Genomic DNA, 16,341 nt, shown 5'->3' with positions numbered 1-16,341 from the left:
AAAGAGAAGAGAGTGAGGGGAGAGAGAAGAGAGAGAGGGGGGGAGAGAGAAGAGAGAGAAAAGAGAGAGAAGAGAGGGAAAAGAGAAAGAGAGAGGAGAGGGAAGAGAGAAGATAGGGAAAAGAGAGAGAGAGGGAAGAGAGAGGAGATAGGAGAGAGATAGGGGGAGAGGGGGGGGAGAGAGGGAAGAGAGAGAGGGAATGAAGAGAGGGGGAATGAAGAGAGAGAGAAAGAGGGGGAAGAGAGAGAGAGGGGGAAGAGAGAGAAGGGGAAGTGACAGAGAGGAGAGAGGGGGGGAAGCGACAGAGAGCAGAGAGAGGGAAGAGAGAGAAGGAGGAGAGAGAGGGAAGAGAGGGAGGGAAAAGAGAGAGAGGGAATGAAGAGAGGGGGAATGAAGAGAGAGAGCAAGAGGGGGGAGAGAGAAGGGGGGAGAGAGAGAGAGGGAAGAGAGGGGGGGAAGCGACAGAGAGGAGAGAGAGGGGGAAGCGATAGAGAGGGAAGAGAGAGAAGGAGGAGAGAGAGGGAAGAGAGAGAGGGAAGAGAGAGAGGGAAAAGAGAGAGAGGGAAAAGAGAGGTAGGGGAGAGAGAGAGAGGGGGGGCGAGAGTGAGGGGTGTGGCAGGCGCAGCACCCTTTGGTGCCTAGTGCGCTGTGGCATTAGAAAAATTATGCAATTGCTGTTTCTTTGTTTAATTAGACTGACTTTACTCTGTAATTCCTCCAATGCCGCTCTATGGATGCAGTAGGTTTAAAGAGCACACCAAATACTTTAGTTAACTTCTTTAATAACTTCAATCTTCTTCATATAACTGCTTACAATGGCTTGTTTCATTTATCATACAGTAGCTTATTTCTTTATATTACAGTGGTTTGATTTGATAGCTTGATAAATTTGTTAGATTCGGTAAATTTGTAAGTTCGATTCGATTCGATAAGTTCGTTATATTCGTTCGTTCGTTCGTTCGTTCGTTCAGTGGAACTACAAGTAAAACACACACAACAGTTTCAACACACAGATCCACCTGCACTGCCAAACAATAGAGGAACACACAAGTGCATTAAATACCTATTTGGCCTGCTCTGCCTCCATAAAGCTCTTCTGATTGGAACTGTCTGTTTCCTCTTCTGTCTGGTGAGCATGTGTCTCTAGAAAATCCTAGCAGGGAGTTTTACACAGGCATAGATGTGAAACTAGCTGGGATTGGTTAAGGCTCTGTACAGTATAAGGCTGTCTGTGATTGGCTCATCTTTAACTCTTAAAGGCATATTTTCCTTTTCTGCTTCTGCTAACACAATGAATATATAAATGTCATATAACAATCAAAGACATAAATTACAGCAATGATTTTGCTTTTGGCTTTAACATATGCACATATATACTGTACTGAGGTTATTGTCAGGTTTGGTATACACGTATATGTGAACCATATTAACAACCTAGGACTGGTCTTAGCTGGCCAGCTACACTCCCACCAAAATTACCTATAATTCTATGTTCTCAGTAATAGGATTCGAACATGAATTCAAGGAATTTTCCATCAGTTTCTCAACTCTCAAGTGTCTTTGTTACTCTCAAGCAGAACAACTAACTTTTGTATTGGACGTTCCAACTTGAGTGGAGTTGTGAGACGTTTTCCCTTTTTGTCCAGTTTTGAGTCTCCCATTTGTAACAAAACTCTTCTTACTAGTCCTTCTTCATCCTTTCGAGCTTCTAGGACTTTGGCCAATTTCCATTGACTTCTAGGTAAGTCGTCTTCCTTTACTAACACTATGTCATCAACTTGAACATTTCTTTTAGGCGTTTGCCATTTACTTCTTAGTATGAGATGAGCTAAGTACTCCTTGCTCCATCTATTCCAAAACTGCTCTGATAGATATTGAATTCTTCGCCATCTTTTCCTTGCGTATAAATCCTCTTTGGTGAAGTTGCCAGGCGGTGGCTGTATGTAATCAGACTTAAGGTGAAGTAGATGGTTGGGAGTTAGAGGTTCCAAGCTTGTTGGGTCGTTGATGTTGTTGACTGTAAGTGGACAACTGTTAACAATAGACATTACTTCATAGAATAGTGTCCTAAGTGAAGCATCATCCAATCTTCCGGCGTTCTTTTTCAACACTGAACTTAGTACGTTTCTTACAGTTCTGATTTGCCTCTCCCAGACTCCGCCTGTATGGCTTGCATGTGGAGCATTCATGTGAAAATCACACTGTTTCTCTAACAAGTACTCAGTTACTTTTTCTTTATCAATCTCTTTTAAAGCCTTGTTCAATTCGTTCTTTGCTCCAACAAAATTAGATCCTTGGTCAGATCTAAGTTCTCTGACAGTACCTCTAATGGCTATGAAACATCTTAAGGCATTGATAAAGGCGTCGGTTGACATATCTTCCAACATTTCCAGGTGAATTGCTCTGGAGCTTAGACACGTAAATATCAGTCCATATCTCTTGTACTCTTTGCGGTTTTGCTTGGTGATAAATGGGCCAAAGCAATCCATTACGCTATAAAGAAATGGTGGTGATGGGTTTACACGATCAGCTGGTAGATCAACCATTCTTTGTTCTTCTGTAGGTCTACGTGTCTTTCTACAGATTACACATTTACTTATGTACTTCGCTATAACTTTGCTTCCTTTCACTATCCAGTAACAACCTTCTCTCAAACAGCTTTGAGTAAAGCTTCTTCCTTGATGCAAGGATTTGTTGTGGTAGTGATTGATAATCAATCTTGTGAAGGTAGAATTTTTGGGTAGAATTGCTGGATGCTTAACTCTGTTAGGTAGCGATGCATTTTCCAGCCTCCCTCCCACCTTCAGTATACCATCCTGCAGAATAAGATTAAGCTTGTACAATGGGTGGTTGTTTGGAAGTCTCTTAGGTTCTTGACTAAGTCTCTTCAATTCTTCACTGTAGAATCTTTGATGAATGAGTCTTATAACCGTTTCTTCAGCTTTCACTCTTTCCTCTACATTCAACGATTCTTTCTTTCTGATTCCTTTTGCTAAGCGTTGAATTCGAGCTACAATGTTTATGACTGTATTCCACTTTGAACATCTGGCTAGTCGTTCAAGTATGTCATCTTGACACTTGGCGGCAGTGCTCAATGTTTGAACTACCTTTACTTCTGGATCACCCATAGACAGTTCTGTATAACCTTCATTGGGTATGATTTCCCTTTCCCAAAGGAACTCTGGACTGGTGAACCAGTTTGAATTCTTCAATTCTGTTACATTTAGGCCTCTTGAAGCATGATCTGCCGGGTTTTGCTTCATGTCAACATAGTGCCAATGTTCTGGATTCGTTGTTTTCCGAATTTTTTGAACTCTGTTAGCGACAAAAGTGTGGAATCTTCGAGCTTCATTGTTTATGTAACCTAGGACAACTTGTGAGTCTGTCCAAAAATTCTCTTCATCTATTTTCAATTCCAATTCTTCTCTCAGAAAGTGACTTACTGAGGCTGAAACGACGGCTGCCGTTAGTTCGAGTCTTGGTATTGTCTGAATATTGTTGGGTGCGACTCTGGCCTTTCCCATAACTAGGGCACAGTGTATCTTTTCTTCTCCTATTACTCTGATGTAGGAGCACTGACCATAACCATGACTACTGGCATCTGAAAAGTGATGAAGTTCTATTTTCTTGTACTTTCCAAAATCAGGAGGTACAAAACATCTGGGTATCCGAATTTCTTTCAAATTTTGCAAGTCTCTTATCCAACTCTCCCCCCTTGGCCTCAAGCCTGCAGGTATGGGTTCATCCCATCCCAACTTCTGTCTGCATAATTCTTGCAGTATTTCTTTTGCTTTGAGGATTACTGGTGATAGGAATCCCAACGGATCATATATTGAGGCTACTGTGGAAAGAATGGTACGTCTAGTTGGAACTTTCTCTTCCATGGATATTTCAAAGAAAAAATTGTCGTTTTCTACATTCCATCCCAATCCGAGTACATTCTGAACTGGAAGAGGATCATAGTTAAGATTCACATTCTTCATTGTTGATGCACGTTCGGAGTCACTGATGGATTCTAGTACCTCTCTGTCGTTTGAGATGAATTTGTAAAGACGCAGGTTTCCCTTTGCGCATAACTCTTGGCTCTCTCTCACCAATTGAATTGCCGATTCTGAGGATTCTAGGCTTATAAGACCATCATCTACATAAAAGTTTTTCTTCAAAAAATTTGCTGCTGATGGACAATCCTTTTCATTCTGATTGGCCAGATACTTCATACCATAATTAGCACAACCTGGGGATGAGGCTGCTCCAAACAAGTGTACTTTCATCCTGTATTCTGCTGGCTCTGTATCTGTATCTCCATCTTCCCACCATAGGAACCTCAGGAAGTCTCTATCTTCTTCCTTCACATGAAATTGGTGGAACATCTTTTCAATGTCGCACATGACTGCTATGGGATACTTTCTGAATCTACATAGTACTCCAGGTACAGTGTTTGTAAGATCTGGTCCCTTAAGTAGATGATCGTTCAATGCAACATCATTGTACCTTGCTGAGCAATCAAAAACTACTCTGATCTTATCCGGTTTCTTTGGGTGATAGACACCTTGATGTGGGATGTACCACACTTCTCCATTTTTAGGCTGACCATCAACTTTCTCTGCGTGCCCTTCTTTGAGGATTTCTTTCATGAATTTCAAATAATCGTCTTTCAGTTTGGGATCTCTTCCCATCCTTTTCTTTAAGCTTTTCAATCTTGCCAGGGCAAGATCTCTGTTATTTGGCAGATGAGGTCGTTCTCTAAAAGGTAGGGGCATTTCAAGATAACCTTGTTGATTTTGCTGAATATTATCTTCTAGAACTTGTACAAACTTTATGTCCTCTTGGGAGACACTCTTTTCATTACAACTTACGTCTGCAAAGTCGGATTCTAGAATTTTGAGTACTTTCGCTGGACTTACAGTTGGTAACTCTTGGACAGATATTCTATGACACAATCCTGTCACCTGTCCTGAATCTGCAATCTGTCGTTTTCCTCCAACAACACCCCATCCTAGATCAGTTTGGACTCCGTAGGGTTCACCCTTTCCTCCTGCGATTATCTTTCGTGGCACCAACGCCTCGGGACAGTCGTAGCCTATCAACAGTCCAACACCAAATTCCTTCAGCAGGGACATTTCATGAGATATGACAGATAGGTGTTCCCATTTGTTGGCTGTTTCACAGGTAGGTATGCGATCTCGATCCAGAGGTATGTCGTCTTTTGTATAAGCTGGAGGTAGATCTAATATGCAGTTTGAGTGGAGTCCTCTAACTCTCAGTCCTCTGACTCTTTGACTGTTCACCATTGTGTCTCTTCCTGTCATTGTGGTGAGTTTGAGTTTCACTGGTTCTGTGGCCACTTGTAATTTCTTGCAGATTTCTTGATCAATGAAGGTGACGTCACTCTGGGCATCCAGTAGCGCATAGGTGTATACCTTCTTGTTCTTCCTTTTAGGATTTGAAATACACACTGGTACAACCATTGACGTGCCATTGATTTCTCTTTCTCTCACTCTGCAAGAGAATACTGTTGCTTTATTTTCTTCCTCAGTGTCCTTAGGCATTAAGGATTTCTCTTTCTTTGGACGTTCTTCATGTAGTGGTGTAGGATGACGTCCTTTACAAACACTGCAAGTGGCCTTTTTCTTGCATTCTTTAGTAATATGGCCTTTTCTTAAACATCCAAAACACAGCTGATTATCAAACACAAACTTCTTCTTTTCGTCTGGAGACCTTTCCTTCAATCTTTGGCACTTATGTATGGAGTGATTCTCTTCACAGAACATACACTTGAAGGTAGTCTGAAGACTTGTCAGTTCTGACTCTTTACTGATCCCAGTAATGACATTGAACTTGCTCTCATGGGCATCTGGACCTTTAGTAGCTGTGTTGGTTGCAAAGCTAGTTGCTCTTGAGCGTCTTATCTCTCTTGTAGGCCTTTCTTCTAAGGGTTTTAAGACATAAGATGTTGTTCCTGGATTACACGCTATTCGTGCTTCCTTATTGACAAATTCAGAGAACTCTTTGAAACTTAGGAAGTTTTTGCCGTGATCTAACTGTTCAGTCACATAGCGATTCCATCCAGAAGCCACTTGTTCTGGTAGCTTGGCTAGCATCCTGTGGTTTTCTAGATAGTCGTTCAATACTTCTAGTCCTTGAACATGTGGGATAGCATTGCTGCATGCTTGCAGGAAGTCGCCATACTCTTGGAGCTTGAAGTGTTCTTTAGGACCTATTTTAGGCCAGTTTATCAACTTCTCTCTGAAAGCTCTTTGTACTAAGAAGGGATGACCATATCTTGCATTTAATTTTTCCCAAGCTTGCTTGTAGGCTTCTTCATCTTTCCTATGGAAGTTACCTTCAAGAACCTTTTTTGCTTCTCCGCCAGTATACCGCTGGAGGTAGAATAACTTGTCCACTGGACGGGAGCAATTATGTTCAATGATCATTTCAAAACTTGCCTTCCATTCTATAAACTTCAGTACGTCTCCGGAGAATATAGTAGGTTCCGGAACAGGAAGTCTAGTGGGAAAGCTTCTCTGAGGTTTCGCCAGGTCAACAGTTGCAACATTCTCGTGACCACTGCCATGACATATGGGAGTTGAATTATCTGGTTCCTTTTTTCCACTTTGTTCTGCATCAGGTGAGTCTCTCTTCTTTTCTCTCTGAGCAGGGATGAAAGGACTATGACTTATTTCTTCACTACATGCTGGAGATTTCCTTCCATTTTCCTGGGCGTAAGGAAGATCGTAGCAGTCAGCTTCTCCACTTAGTACTGATTTGGATCTATGACTACCCTGATTCGTATCCTCTTCGTGCACTCTGAGTCTGGCTTCTATAATCTTAACTTCCTTCTGCCTTTCCAGACTTTCCATTTTATGGCGCTGAGCTTCCAGTTCGGCTTCTATTTTATGGCGCTGAGCTTCCAGTTCGGCTTCCATTTTATGGCGCTGAGCTTCCAGTTCGGCTTCCATTTTATGGCTCTGAGCTTCCATTTCGGCTTCCATTTTATGGCGTTGAGCCTCTGTTTCGGCTATCTGTAGACGCTGAGCCTCAATGGCAGATTCCATCTCAACTTCTGCTCTTTTGGCAGCGAGTTGTTCAGCTAATTCCTTTCTTTTGGCTGATGTACTTGAGGACTCTGTTATGTGGCTGGCACTTCTGCTAGTGATGGAAGTCATACTTGAGATTGTGGTTCCTCCTAAGGACCTAGCATAGTCTTTCATGAAGAGCTCATTCATTCCCTTTCGGGCCTTGACTTCATCATAATTTGCTGCAGATGATAGTTCTCTCATAAGCTTCACTAAATCCCTAGTGACTGCGGTACATGTATCCATGTTTCTTACAATATCCTGGGAGGGTGTCAAGGACGACCGAAAGTTGACATATGCTGTCATAAGCTCTGACTCAGAATCTTCTACCGTCTCTATTATTTCACTCAAATTCTCCTTTATGCTTTCTTGTTTTAGCTTTCTGCGAATGTCTTTGATGTATGCTTTCCACCTCTCATATATTCGGACAAACTTTTTTCCTTTCAGTGCTGCCTCTTGCTCCAAATTTTCTAGCACCTTTTGGGTCGGTTTTCTGTCCCGTGATGAACGTCTTAGTTCACCTGTTTCAGCTATATTTGTTTGGGGCGAGGCTACTGTTACATTGCAGCTTTCAGATTCAGACAGGTTCTCTTGCTCTTCACCTTCTACCATATCTATCATTGCATCCGCTAACAGTGGGGTGGCAATGCTAGGCTCAGCCATTTCTGAATGCTATAACAATTAATATGAATAATAAGGACCTGTCACTTTAAATGCAATACTAACAAATGCAAGAATAAATTACTTTCACTTTACATGTAATAGCACCAAAACACAGGCAATAAATGACTTTCACTTTAAATACCTCAGAATCATACACTATAACTGTCTCTTTTTTATTAAAAGTCCGTATTCTCTTGAGCACAAAAATGTCTCTTGCAGAAACCTATGTGCATAAGTGAGTAATAAAGGAAAGCTCTGACCTTAATTGAAAAGCAGGATACCGTGATCTGAAGGTTGCAGAAACAAACGTCAGTCTTAAAGGAGACTTTTCTTGATGCGGTGACTTGCGATGCTCTGCGGTGACTTTCTGATGCTCTGCGGTGACTTGCGATGCTCTGCGGTGACTTTGCGATGCTCTGCGGTGACTTGCGATGCTCTGCGGTGACTTTGCAATGCTCTGCGGTGACTTGCGATTAGTATTGTGAACTCTCTGGATGCAACACGTGGTCTCTTGATGGATAGCGGTGCGGGCACTCTAGCTCTGGACTCTGGCCCTCCCCCCATGCATCTCTTTCTCTCTCTAGGGGTGCAGGAGGTTTGGCGCTCTTTCTCTGACTGTTTTGCCTTTGCCGTTATGCCACTTTAAGAGTCGTCTGCAGTCTGACTAATGCACACGTGCTATGGCCTGTACTGTTGTTCCGCTGAGGTGTCTCCGCATGGCGGTATATGTTGGCGCTCTGTTTCTCTAGTGTACTCTTTACTGTGCAAGTTGAGGAGCGCTGTTGCTTGACCTCTGAGGGTAATAGTTCCACTGTGGCAGGCGCAGCACCCTTTGGTGCCTAGTGCGCTGTGGTATTAGAAAAATTATGCAATTGCTGTTTCTTTGTTTAATTAGACTGACTTTACTCTGTAATTCCTCCAATGCCGCTCTATGGATGCAGTAGGTTTAAAGAGCACACCGAATACTTTAGTTAACTTCTTTAATAACTTCAATCTTCTTCATATAACTGCTTACAATGGCTTGGTTCATTTATCATACAGTAGCTTATTTCTTTATATTACAGTGGTTTGATTTGATAGCTTGATAAATTTGTTAGATTCGGTAAATTTGTAAGTTCGATTCGATAAGTTCGTTATATTCGTTCGTTCGTTCGTTCGGTGGAACTACAAGTAAAACACACACAACAGTTTCAACACACAGATCTACCTGCACTGCCAAACAATAGAGGAACACACAAGTGCATTAAATACCTATTTGGCCTGCTCTGCCTCCATAAAGCTCTTCTGATTGGAACTGTCTGTTTCCTCTTCTGTCTGGTGAGCATGTGTCTCTAGAAAATCCTAGCAGGGAGTTTTACACAGGCATAGATGTGAAACTGGCTGGGATTGGTTAAGGCTCTGTACAGTATAAGGCTGTCTGTGATTGGCTCATCTTTAACTAACTCTTAAAGGCATATTTTCCTTTTCTGCTTCTGCTAACACAATGAATATATAAATGTCATATAACAATCAAAGACATAAATTACAGCAATGATTTTGCTTTTGGCTTTAACATATGCACATATATACTGTACTGAGGTTATTGTCAGGTTTGGTATACACGTATATGTGAACCATATTAACAACCTAGGACTGGTCTTAGCTGGCCAGCTACAAGGGGAGAGAGAGGGGAAGAGAGAGAGAGATAGGGGGAAGAGAGAGAGAGAAGGCGAGAGTGAGGGGAGAGAGATAGGGGAAGAGAGAGAGATAGGGGGAAGAGAGAGAGAGAAGAGAGGGAGAAAGAGAGAGGGAAGAGAGAGAATCATATATTTATATATATATACATATACACACATACACACTTATTGACTCTCTCGCTCTCTCATTGGGGGGGGGGTGCAAAATGTTTGTGTTGCCTAGGGCAGCACAAAGTCTAAATACATCACTGCGCATAGTAACCTTCCATTTGCACAGGGGGCCACTAGCACCACCAATATATCAAGTAACGGTCACCACACCAGAGCCACAGAAAAAGGTATTTAGTGTAGTAATTTATTTGTAAAATCAGCTTCTATCTATCCAAAAAATCCATACACCAAAGTTTACAGGTATATCAGAGTGTAAGCTTTTAGGCACTGTACTTATGTTTTCACAATCATTAGATTACCTTCTGCTGAACGGGAATGACCACAGATGAACCAGCCATATTTTGATTCATCCCCAAAGCTGTAGTGGATGTACAGGAAGACTGATCAACCCTGATAAAGCATGGTTCAATTTGTTCCAGTATGAAAAGAATTGGTCCCTGATCTCATAAAGATACTCAGTGGATCAACAATCTATGCTGTTATTATATATAAATATTAATAGCCTGTTATATTTTAACTACATATTTAGACAGACACATTTGACTCTCACTAAAAGGCCATTGTCTTGATTCCAAACACCTCTTCCTAAACTGCCATGCAGTGTAAGTCCCCTTTCAGACGGGGCGGATCTGTCAGCGTAATCCGCCTGCTAAGCAGGGGATCTCTCCGTTGATCCCCGCTGAGCAGGCAGATGACAGGTCTCTGTCCAATCTGAGGTGCAGAGCTGACACAGACACTGCCCGCTGATTTCAATGGGACGGTCGGATGGAAACGGATTGCCTGCCCGTTTCTACCCGATTGTCATCCGATCCAATCTGCTGAACATCTGATCCCCATCTGTCTGTTTTTGGCATACAGGATTGGATCAGATGCCGGCAGGTGTCAGCGGACTATGTCTATAGAAATCTATGGATGGAACGATCAGGTCCGCTTGAAGAACGGACAGGCGGACTCCATCAGTCTACTCGTGTGAAAGGGGCCTAATGGATCAAGTCAAAGCTTCCTGTATGAGCCAAGCTATTTTCCTTCTCTGGGGACTGTATATTTTTCCCTGCTCATCTTCTTGAGCAATGGTCCCCTCACCGCCTCTGGACTTCTCCAGCCTGGGGAGGCTATAAGAGAACCCAGTAACTGTAAATGTTGCCTCCACCAATAGGAGGAGTCCACACCATACAGGCAATGACATGGATATCCAAAGCTGAAACTCCAGAAGTAAACAGAAGTGAGAAGGGCTTGGCTTAGCAGCACTTTGTGACCATGTCTTCAGGTAAGTATAATGGACATGTAGATTTTTTTTAATACCAGCTGTTAATAAAAGGATAAGTTCACCTTTTAACAAAAAAATAATAAATGCACATTTTTTTTTGTGCAGGTAAAAAAATACGCATGTAGTATTTTTTGTTTCTGAAGCCTGTAAAGCAGTGCAGCATCAGCAGATTGCTAGTGCCATGCAGGTCTCCTGCAGACCTGTCAGTATATCTGTGTGCTCATACTTCTCGTACCGGGAGGCAGATATGTAAATTTGACAATTTGACTTTTAGAACTAAAGGCAAAACATTTTGATTCATCTTGGATAGCGAAAGGGAGGGATAGAACTCATTTTTTTTCCAGTTTTCTCTTTCCATCCATGTTCTGTTGGGGAAGGAAGTGAGTTATCATCAGAGTTGCCAGAACTAGTGTCCTCAGGGTGTGCCTACCTGGGTAAACAACATAAGTGCCACCTTCGAGAAGCTGCTGGATGTCTGGGTCCTCATGTTCTTGATGATCTCTCAGCCTTTCAGTAAAGCATCAGCAGTCCTGGATATCACAATGATGACCTTGCATACAGCATAAACTCTCACCCAGTCTATGGACAGCCACAGTTCATCCACAGATTATCTGGGGCAACCATTGTCAGGTGGGCTCCAACGCATGGCAGCAGAACACAGGTGTTGCAGCTCAGGCTCTTGGCTTTATTCTTCTTCTTTGCATCCTGCAGCCTCTCCAGTGGCACAGTACACCGTCCTACCTCCTCAGCCTTGCAGTGCTTTCAACTCCAGAGCACCGTGCTCTGCACCCACAGCTGGTCACAGGAGCAGTGGCCTCTGGGCGAGTTTGAGGTAACACTCCGCAAACCTTCAGTAATATGAGAAGAATTCCAGAAAGAACCTCAACTCAGTTACATTTTAGTGCCTTGGCCAGGAGGTTACAGCCTCCAACTTCTTGGGGTCAACGGCCTCCCTTCAGTGGAGACGACATGTCAGTTATAAGTAATAGATAGTTTTAAAAAAACTGACACTTTTCATGGAGTCTCTTGAAGACCAGCTCCAAGTGCTCCTCGTGTTCTTTCAATCTAAGTACACCAGCACCTCAGATTCATGTCTGTTAGTCCACTCCATCCGATGCTGAGGCATTCATCAGATGAACCACAATGGGCAGATGAAAATGGTCTTCTCTCTGTCTTCAGGGTGCATGGGAATCTGATTATATCAACTCTTTAGGTCCAACACACTGAACCACTTTGCCCCACACAAACATTGCACAACATCTTCTATCAGCTGAGTGGTATATTGGATGTTCCTTTTTTGAGGGTTTAGTAGTCAATGCACATCCTTAGGAAAGCATTCTTCTTGCATCATTATTATCATGCAAGCTTTTCAGGTTCTGTTGTAAGATTTTGCAACTAAATAATCTTACTTCATAAATTTAGGCCAACATGTATTCTGCTACACTTCTTCGGTAAAAATAACCCAAATCAATGTATACTATTTAGTCTGTGCGAACGTTACAGAGTCTTGAACTATGGTATATACTGTATATGTAAATTGATGATCCTGATGTACTGCCTGCCTATTTCATTTCTTGAGAAGTTATTTCTCACACACAGCATAGGCATACTTACAATTTCACCCCAAAACACATGCTGTTATGCCTCCCAAGTAAGTGCCAATCTTTTTGACAGCCTAGACACATAGAAGGGCCCAAAATCCTTAAGAGCACCTTTGAGCTTTTAAGGAGCATAAATTACGAGTCCTGAATTTCTAGGACAGGAGAAACACCCACTAAATGACCCCCTTTTGGAAAGCAAACACCCAAACGTATATTCTGAAATGCTTAGTGAGTCTTTTGGAAATTTAATTTTTGCCACAAAGTTGTCAATTAATAAGATATTTCTAACACACACCATAGGCATACTAAAAATTACACCCAAAAACTCATTCTGCTACTCCTCCAGAGTATACCACATGAGCTTTTTTTCACATCCTAGCCACATAGAAGGGTTCAAAATCCAAGGAGCGCCTTCAGGCTTTCTATGTGCATAAATTACACCTCTAATTTTCTCACAGCTATCACATTTTTGGATGCCCTGAAGTACCAGGACAGTGGAAATACCCACAAATGACCACATTTTAGAGAGTCAATCGAGAAAAAACTCTCCCTAAAATTGGGATTTTTTTTTAGGCAATATATAAACAAAGGTTTAAAAAAACAATTAAGAATAACTTTTATGACAGAATATCTAACAGGTAACTGTGACGGAAGAGGTGGGCAAAGTTAAAGTCTCTACAGCACCTCTAGCAGGATGACAATGGAGGGAAGGCCTTAATTGAGTTTAGGGACATTCTGGATAACAATGGGGGGAATGTATATTAAAGGAAATACAGTAATTGAATTTGTTGTTGTAAACAGGAGGGCAGTGGGGAGGATATTACATTTGGGCAGAAAAGCAGGTCGGACAGGATGGTCAAGGAAACACAGTAATTAGATTTGCAGCTGTAAACGGGATAACAGTTGGGAAGAACATACATTTGGACACAAACCAGGATGGACAGGGAAGGAAACACAATAATTGAATCTGTAGCTGTAAACAGGATAACAATGGGGAGAATACACTAATTGAATTTGGGACCTTTTGTGGAGGGGTGCGTTAATTACAGCTAGGGGCCTTTGGCACACAGGAGTAGAATACTAATTGGAGGATGCTCTTCCTATGGCCAGGAGGGATTAAAGGAACAAGGAATTAATAACTGGGAATTAAATAACTGGGCTGGCAGAGCACTCATATCGTGACACTCCGGATCATTAAGCAAGAATTAATAATTGGCCGGGCCCTTATACCGTGACACTCCTCCCCCTTCCATTTTACAAGTGCCAATAAGGAGACCTCAACAGGTCTCCTTGGAGGCACTTGTGGGGTGTTATCACTTCTCCATCATCTTCTTCCGCGTTCTGGTCCTCCACTGCTGCTGCTGCCACTAGTCAGTGTGACGGAAGCGTAGGCAGGACAGAACGCACAAAGAAGATGTCGAACACACAAAGCTTTATTGAACTATGAAAGAAACTCAATCAGGACAATTCATCGCACTCCGCGATATGTGGCTTGTAGGGACACCCACAGTAAGCGGGCTCATGGGGCTCAACCGGGCTCTGGCTGTGGAGGCTGCCCTCAATACAGTTCCCATACAGCATACTAGGGGCAACATCAGGTTCAAGGGGATTCAACGGGTGGTCTGTGCGCACACTAGGGACAGTTCATGGCACGGGGGGGTCTGTGCGCACACTAGGGACAGTTCATGGCACGGGGGGGTCTGTGCGTAATGTGACTTATCCCAGCATGGCAGCCTGTGGGCGTACGGAGGTTGCGGGCCTACGGGCACATGGGAATGCCAGGGGGGATAGCTGGGGCTACTGACATTCCCTCTCCACCAAAGGGAAGCCGTGGGGTTCTTCCTACACCCCCTGGGTCAATTGGCCTGCATGTGTCCCCTCTGTTTGCAAGTGTGACATCGGGGCTGGTGGGTCCTTCTGGTACCCCTCCACCTGTTTGGAGTACTGCGGGAGGCTCCCCAAACCCTTGGGTCTGCAAGAGGGGTTACATGTGGCCGTACATAGCTAACAGGATAAGCCCTCGACAACTGGGGGTCTGGCCTCAACTCTGTTCTAGCCTTTGATTCGCCCCCAGATAGTGGTTCTGGGTCCCCTTCTCCAAAAATTGGCAACCGAGGTCCCCAAGATCGTTTCGCAGTAGAATGTTGGCCGGCAGGCCTGGCATTACCCCAACCAGGGCAGGTTTCTCCCCAATCCCGCATTCTAGCTGAACCATAGCCCCCGGGATATGTTTACTGGCACCCCCCCCCCCGCTAGCGCAATAGAAAAGTCAGGGTCCTTTTTGCTCACTGCGGGATCTAATACGCAGGGGTCACCAAGGGTCAGGAGCGTACCTGTGTCGCTAAACCCCGTATCTTGAAAACCGTTGCCGGTGTCCGTTCGGTGTCCGTCCACCCGCACGGCCTGCAGGTGGCGTTGCTTCTGGGCGGGGTAGGTAGCCCCCGAGGGGTGGACACTGTAGACTCCCCGGGGGTCGTTGGCTTCTGGGGGGTTCATCCACTCGCTGGGAGGCGGGGGCAGGGGTTCTTCTGCGTGATGTAGCTCCAGGTAGTGGACCGGACGGTTGAAACGACAGCTTCGGGAGGTGGGGCAGTTGGCTTGGAGGTGCCCCGGCTGATTGCACCCGTAGCAGCGGCGGTCCATGGGTGGCCCTGTGAACCGGGCTCTGGGTGGCAGAACTGTGGGGTTGGCAGTGGTAGGTTGCGGGGCCCTTGGTGGCTCAGGGGCCCGCCGTTTCCAATGGGGCTTGATGGCCAGGATCTCGTCGGCCAGGGCAGCGGCCTTCACAAGGGTGGTAGGGGTTCTTTCTCTTACCCATCTGTGCACCTCCGCCGGGCATTGGTTGTAGAATTGCTCCTTCAAGAAGGCCTGAAGGATTTCTTCTGCAGTGCGGGCCTGCTCCCCTTCTAGCCACCGCTGACAGGACTGCGCCATCTTGTGTGCATACATTCTGTAGGACGGCTCAGCATGGCAGGGAAGGTCGCGGAAGTGCGCCCGGTGCGCTTCTGGGGTCACCGCATAGCACTCTAACACAGTCTTTTTGACCAGGGCGTAATCCCGGCTGTCTTCGTAATCCAGAGTGCGGTAGGCTGTGGCCGCACCCCCTTCTAGCAGCCCCACGAGGTGCCGTAGCCGATCTGTGCTTGGCACCTCCATGAGCTGGCACTGCTGCTCAAAGTCCTGAAAAAATCCCTCCACATCCCCAGTGCCTTCATTGAAGGGCTTAAAGTCTTTGCGGCTGACCCGGGGAGAGGGTCAGCCCACGGCCCTGGGGCTGGAAGGACAGCTTAGATCACGGCGGCTCCCTTGGATCTCTCTCTCTCGCTTGTCCTCTACTGTAGCATCCTTCCCCAGGAGGGCCATCTCTTCCTCCACCCGGGTAAGCCAGGGGTTTTTGGACCCTGGGTCATGGCGTGCTGGGGAGGCTGGGGTTGGTCTGCTCTCCTACCTTGTTAGGGTGTCTTGGGGGTCAGCTTCCTCAATGGCTGCGACCAGATCATCTTTGGCTAGGCCCCTCCAGGCAAGGGCCAACTCCTCAGCCCTTTCCTGCAGGCATGATATAGTCCACTTTCTGTACTCGCTGGGCCGGGCCTGGCCCGGTATCAGTTGGCTTTCGCTGTCTGCCATCTCACTTAGTGTTCTGATCCCACCGCTGCCAACCAGTATGTGATGGAGGGTAAGCGGGACAGAACACACAAGGCAGACAGCAAACACTTAAAGCTTTATTAAAACAGACAACAGTCACTCAATGGGGAGTAGTGCAGAGAGAGAGCCCAATATACTTGTAATCCAGCCCCGGTGGGCAAAGTTAAAGTCTCTACAGCAGTTTGTAATCCAGCAGGGAGATAAGAAGAAGTTCATAAACAGGTCAGATAACACAGGAGAAG

This window comes from Staurois parvus, unplaced genomic scaffold (assembly GCF_062004578.1).
Source record: "Staurois parvus isolate SC_StPar_1 unplaced genomic scaffold, SC_StPar_1.0 ptg000166l, whole genome shotgun sequence".
NCBI lineage: Eukaryota > Metazoa > Chordata > Amphibia > Anura > Ranidae > Staurois > Staurois parvus.
The sequence above is the reverse complement of the archived record's forward strand: the minus strand, read 5'-3'. Positions refer to the sequence as shown.